Here is a 6,723-nt window from a genome sequence, read left to right as displayed (position 1 = left end):
TTTTAATGTTTACTTATTTTTGAGAGAGAGAAAGAGTGTGAGCAGGGGAGGGGCAGAGAGAGAAGGAGGCAGAGAATCCGAAGCAAGCTCCAGGCTCTGAGCTGTCAGCACAGAGCCCAACATGGGGCTGGAACTCATGAACCGTGAGATCATGACCTGAGCCAAAGTCAGACGCTTAACCGACTGAGCCACCCGGGAACCCCTGTATTTTTTTTTCTAAGTAAGCTGTATGTAAGTATGCCCAATGTGGGGCTTGAACTCACGACCCTGAGATCAAAAGTCGCATGCTCTACCAACTGAGCCAACCAAGTGCCCCTCTGGTGTCTCCTCTTATACAGACACTAATCCTGTCATGAGGGCCACAATGGCATGACCTCATCTAAACCTAATTACACTTCAAAGACTCCATTCTCCATATACCATCACCCTGGGGGGGTTAACATGCATAGGGCAAGGGGCAGTGGGGAGCTTTCCAGTGAGAGGAGAGGCTGTTTCTTCCTATGTCTATCATCTGTCTAGCTGCTTCACCACTGCATCCCCAGTGTCTGCTAGCAAAGGGTCTGGCACGCAGTGTGTGCTCCATAAATAGTGTTTTGAAACCTATTTTATGGGAACTCTCAAGCATACAAAAGCTATAGAGAGACCAGCATAATGGGCCCCTCTATTCTCATTGCCCAGCTTCAACCATTGTCAACATTTTGCCCATCTAATTTCACTTACCACTTGTTACAGTTGGTATTCCAAGGAGAGGGAACAGCATATAAAAGGCACAGGGGTGTGAAGACTGTGTGGTGTATTCAGCCCCTGAAGGGCCGAAGGGTGGCCAGATTCGGGAATAGACAGTCCCTGTGACTATTCCAGCTCCGGCCTTCATTGCCTTGATCTCATCTCTTCTCACGACACATTGAGCACTTCCTGTGGGTGGGCCATCCCTGAGCAGGAGTAATGGGGTGAATGAGATGTAGCCCCTCTTCTCATGAGGCTGAGTCTCTAGGAGAGAGACCCACAACAGAAGAGCCATATGGCATGACACTGCTCTGGGAGGAGTCTGTGGGCACCTAGCCAGACTTGGGGTCGGGAAAGGATTCTTGAAGGAAGTGTTAGCTTATGAAGGTTATTCTCCATTTGCTCCCAAATCCATTCTTTGTTTCTCTATGCCCCTGAAAGTGACCTTTAACAAACTTCAACCAGACTTCTTTGCCTCTTTGGCCTTCAGGTGAGTTCAGCCAATCAGAAAGACAGGCAGCAGACTGAGAGTTGGGAAGAAAAACAAGTTTGAGTCTATTTCTCTTGCTTGCTGCTCCACGGTGGTTCTGGCAGTGGCTGGAACCTTCCATGGCCACAGCTCCTGTCAAGCGGCCCCTTTTCATGGCACCAGTGCTCGCCAGCCTCCAGTGACATAATTTCCTCCACATACCCCTTTGGACCTATGGGTGTTAATGGCTTCCTGCTGTTGCTAGTTCCTGGGTGCCTCAACATCCCTTGTGAATTCCCCCAATCCTGCCAACACCTTTGTCAATGGTACCTTCAATTAAAAGTCTCCCCTAAAATTCTACATAAAGAAAGTAAGGAATTGCTCACAAAAGGATAAAAACATGTTGAAAGGACAGAGCAGCCAACCTGAGGGCACTCCCAATAGCCAAAGCTAGAATAACTCAAACAAAATAAATAATGACAGTATTGCATTATAACCCATAGAATAAAATAAATATCCAGAAGTCCATACTGATATTGATAACTAAATAAATTAATTAAAAAGGGAGAAGGGACAGCACTTTCTTACAGAAGGATTCCGATTAATAAATATAGAAGGAACGAAATATAAACAACACAGTAATAATTGTCCAAGGCAAGATCTACTGACAGATGCTAAAATCAGTGAGCAAAATTTGAAGAAAAACAGGATAGACACATAGTCTCAAAGTATCTTCTCCAAAATATTTTTTTAATATTTATTTATTTTTGAGAGAGAGAGAGAGAGGCAGAGCATGAGCAGGGGAGGGGCAGAGAGAAAGGAAGACACAGAATCCGAAGCAGGCTCCAGGCTCTGAGCTGTCAGCACAGAGCTCAACGTGGGGCTTGAACTCATGAATCGTGAGATCATGACCTGAGCCGAAGTCAGACACTTAATGGACTGAGCCACGCAGGCGCCCCTCCAAAATACTTGTTAATAACAATGGGGTGGGGTGCACCTGGTTGGTTCAGTTGGTAGAACGTGTGATACTTGATCTCAAGGTTGTGAGTTCAAGCCCCACATTGGGTGTAGAGCTTACTTAAAAATAAAACCTTAAAAAAAAATAACGGGGGCCATAGTAATTTTACAGTGAAGAAACACAGCAGAAACCACCTTAACCAATGATCAGGATTAACATTGCCAGTATTAAGAAACCTTGACATCCTGTAACCCCATGATGAGACAAGAGGAGCACATCATTTCTGTGGTATTCTTACCCAAAATGCATAACCTCAATTTTTCTAAGATCTTATTTTTAAGTAATCTCTACACCCAATGTGGGACTCGAACCCACAACCCTGAGATCAAGAGTTGCACGCTCCACCAACTGAGCCAGCCAGGTGCCCCACATAACCTCAATCTAATCATGAGAAAACATCAGACAAACTCAAGTCAAAAGTTACTCCACAAAGCACATGACTAAGACACTTCACGAGTGTCAAGAAAAGACTGAAGTGGGGCGCCTGGGTGGCGCAGTCGGTTAAGCGTCCGACTTCAGCCAGGTCACAATCTCGCGGTCCGTGAGTTCGAGCCCCGCGTTGGGCTCTGGGCTGATGGCTCAGAGCCTGGAGCCTGTTTCCGATTCTGTGTCTCCCTCTCTCTCTGCCCCTCCCCCGTTCATGCTCTGCCTCTCTCTGCCCCAAAAATAAATAAACGTTGAAAAAAAATTAAAAAAAAAAAAAAAGAAAAGACTGAAGAGCTAGCAGAGCCTGGAAGACACTAGGAGACGTAATAGCTACATGCAATGTGGAATCCTGGGTTGGATCCTGAAACAGAAAGAGAAACATTTGTGAAAGCACTGGTGACACTGAGATTAGGTCCACAGTTTAGGGAATAGTGACATAACTAAATGCAGCGTGGGATCTGCAGGGATTGAGCTGAAACCCGTTTGTTTAGCAAAGGCACCCCCAGAGATTCTGATGTTGCATTAAAAACACTTGCATTGCAGTGTTGACAATAATTGAAGCTGCATGTAGCTCCATGGGGATTCGTTATACCACACCTTCTCTACTTTTGCGTTTTTTTTCCCCAAAATTCTCTAATCCCAAAGCTTGCTCTTCAATTGTTCTCAATAGCAAAATAGTAGAAAATGATCCAAATGTCCAGCGGTGAGAGAATGAATGGATTAACTACATCGTGCTCTTCATGAAATGGAATATTATACAGCAAAGAAAGCTCAAAACAGGCAAAACTAGTATTTAAGATGGCATGTCTATGTGATAAAGCTATACAGCAAGGAAGGCATAGTGGTTACCTCTAAGAAGAGGGGCTGAGATTAGAAAGGAAGATGTGATGGGCCTCTGGGAGGCCGGCAAAGCTCTGTTCTTGATCTGGAGATGGTTAGATGGGTATTTATGTTATAACTATTTATGAAATTATACGAGCATAGGATAGGCACTTGTATGTATTTTTTGTATTTTTTGTTAAATGTTTATTTTTGAGGGAGACCGACAGAGCATGAGCGGGGGAGGGGCAGAGAGAGAGGGAGACACAGAATCCAAAGCAGGCTCCAGGCTCCGAGCTGTCAGCACAGAGCCTGACACGGGGTTTGAACCCACGAACTGTGAGATCATGACCTGAGCAAAGTCAGTCACTTAACCAACTGAGCCACCCAGGTGCCCCTATGTAGTTTTTTAAACCAGCACTGCAAAAAAATTATTAAAAAAAAACAAAAAACAAAAAAACAAAAAACCAGCACTGCAGAGTTTATCTAAGCGGGAGAATAACACGATCGATTTGTCACTTATTTGTTTATTTATTTATTTATTATTTTAGAGAGTGTGCACACGAGTGGTGGAGGGGCAGAGGGAGAGACAGAATCCCAAGCAGGCTCCTGACTCAGCATGGAGCCCGACAAGGGGCTTGATCCCACGACCCTGGGATCGTGACCTGAGCTGAAATCAATAGTCGGACGCCCAACTGACTGAGCCGCCCATACGCCCCCCAACTGGCCCTTTAGAAAGATTATGCTGATCTCTGGGTGGTGAGTGGATTTGGGGGTGAGAATAAGACCGGCTCTGAAACTGTTGCAGCAATTCAAGGGAGAGGCATAGATGCGTGGAGAACCCCAACCAGGGCAACAGCAATGGGGTTTTAAGGAGAAGTGAGTGGTTCCAAGGAACACCTGGGATTAGGGTCAACTGGAGGTAGTGTTTTGGGGTGTTGCCAAAGGGACCGGGGCTGGTCCCAAGCATCGTTTTGAGCCGCAAAGTCCACATTCTGCTAATATCAGCCTTCTGCAGTGCTCCTCCTTTAGCCCACACAGCGGGCTGAAACAAGCGTGTCCTTTGCCTGTTTTTCAAATAGTTTACATCGGGAGAAGGGAAATGTGCTTCAGGATCCACACACTGGAGTTTGGACACACATGGCGATCACCCACCACTAGCAGTGTGGAGAGGAATCGATGCCATAATCCAATGTAAAACTCATAAATGATCCCATTCTTTGACCCATAACCCCAGTCCTGGGAATTTCTCCTAAAGGAATTTTTTTTTTAAGTTTATTTTTGAGAGAGAGAGAGAGCGCGCATGCACACTCGAGCAGGGGAGGGCAGAGAGAGATAGAGGGAGAGAGAAAATCCCCAAGCAGGCTCCACACCATCAGTAGAGCCCGATGGAGGGCTTGAACCCACAAACCATGAGATCACGACCTGAGTCTAAATGAAACAAGAGTCAGATCTCGACCGACTGAGCCACCCAGGCACCCCAATCCTGAGGGAATCTTTTTTAAAAGACTTACCCACCATCCAGCTTCAACAAATTGTCAACTCATGGACAACCTTGTTTCATCTATACTCTGACCCACTTCTGCCCCTCGATTATTTTGAAGCAAATTCCAGACATCCCTTCATTTTGTTGGTAAATATGTGTCTCTCAAAGGTAAGAATCCCCCTCAAGGGGCGACTGGGTGGCTCAGTTGGTTAAGCATCCAACTCTTCATTTCAGCTCAGGTCATGATCTCAGAGCTCATAAGATCAAGCCCCACATCGGGCTCTGTGCTAAGAGTGCTCTCTCTCTCTCTCCCCCTCTCCCTGCCCCTCCCCTGCTTACACTCATGGACACATGAGCACACTTCCTCTCTCCCTCTCTCAAAATAAATAAATAAACTATAAACACACACAAGAATCCCCCTCAAAAAAAGTAACTGCACTACCATTATCACACTTAAAGAAAACTACCATAATTCCTTAACATCAGGGTGCTTACAAGAACTAGGGAGAGCAATGTCAGGCTCGCAGAGAAAACTTAAAATCAAGAGTGGTGGTACTTATTGTTGAGCCACTGGTTCTTGATCTTTCTGTGTAATGGGCTCACCTCCATCATAGTGGCACTAAGATAACACAGTGTCACCACAGCCAGATGCTCTCCATATTCCTGAGAGGAGTGTGTGTGTGTGTGTGTGTGTGTGAGAGAGAGAGAGAGAGAGAGAGAGAGAGAGAGAGAGAGATCTTTTTTTAACAGTAAAATAGGCAGTTAGAATTTTAAAACAAGAAACTGATTTCAGGAGCACCTGGGTGGCTTGGTCGGTTAAGCGTCCTACTCTTGATTTAGCTCAGGTCGTGATCTCACAGCTCATGGGTTCGAGCTCAGAATTGGGCTCTGCATGACATCGCGGAGCCTGCTTGAAATTCTCTCTTGGCCCCTCCCTGCGTGTGCTCTCCCTCTGTTGCTCAAAAAATAAATAAACTTAAAAAATAAATTATATATAAAAAAAGAAGAGTCATCAGCCTACACAGCTCCTGCCCCGCCTTTTGTAGACAAGACACTGGCTCAGGGCCCTGTCAGAGGTTACACAGCTTTTTCCTTCCTTGGTACTTTAATTAGAGTAGCTAGCTAAGAATGTCAGGACCTCTGAAGAGGTGACATTTGGGCTGAGACCTGAATGAGCAGGAGTCAGCCATGAGAAGAAGGGAAGTTCTAGAAGGAAGGATGAACGTGGCGTGGCTAAGGAAGTGAAAGGAAGTTGGTATGAGAGGAACATGCAGTGGATGAGGGGAGGAACCCAATCAGGTAGAGTCTTCTAAGCCATAATGGAGGCCGGGAGACCAGCGAACAAGCCAGTTATCGCCGTTCAGGAAAGAAAGGAGGTTAACTTGGACTGGGATTTTAGCAGTGGTGATGGTGAAGTGGTCAGGTTTGGAAGTAGAATTTATGAGAGGTGCTGATGAAGGTAAGAGAGAAAGAGAAAAAAGGAATGACTTCTAAGCCTTTGGCCTGAATGAGTAGGTGAAAAATCAAGCCACTTAAGGAAATGGGGGAAGGGCCCTGGAGAGGTCAGGGAAAAGCGGGGAGAAGATACAAGTATCTATTGGTATCCGCTACTATTCAGTTCTTTAGCTCAGATGATGAAGAGTATCCCATCCTTTGAATACTATAAAATCTATGAAAATACGTATGTATATTAATAAACCTAGGGGGAAAATACATATAATCATTTCTGCAGAGGCTGATCAAAACTCAAAATTCAAAATACGGGGGCACCTGGGTGGC

At 45.4% G+C, this 6,723-nt stretch overlaps 1 non-coding gene across 1 annotated transcript; it reads right to left on the bottom strand.

The window, feature by feature from the left end:
* Nucleotides 1-238: 238 nt before the first annotated feature.
* TRNAK-UUU (transfer RNA lysine (anticodon UUU)) lies at nucleotides 239-311 on the bottom strand. The gene has a single exon. It is a non-coding gene; the product is annotated as a tRNA-Lys (tRNA).
* Between the last annotated feature and the right edge of the window lie 6,412 nt (nucleotides 312-6,723).

This window comes from Herpailurus yagouaroundi, unplaced genomic scaffold, assembly GCF_014898765.1.
Source record: "Herpailurus yagouaroundi ecotype Mexico unplaced genomic scaffold, PumYag 67793, whole genome shotgun sequence".
In the NCBI taxonomy this organism is placed as follows: Eukaryota; Metazoa; Chordata; class Mammalia; order Carnivora; family Felidae; genus Herpailurus; species Herpailurus yagouaroundi.
This window is presented reverse-complemented; position numbering and strand designations above follow the sequence as displayed.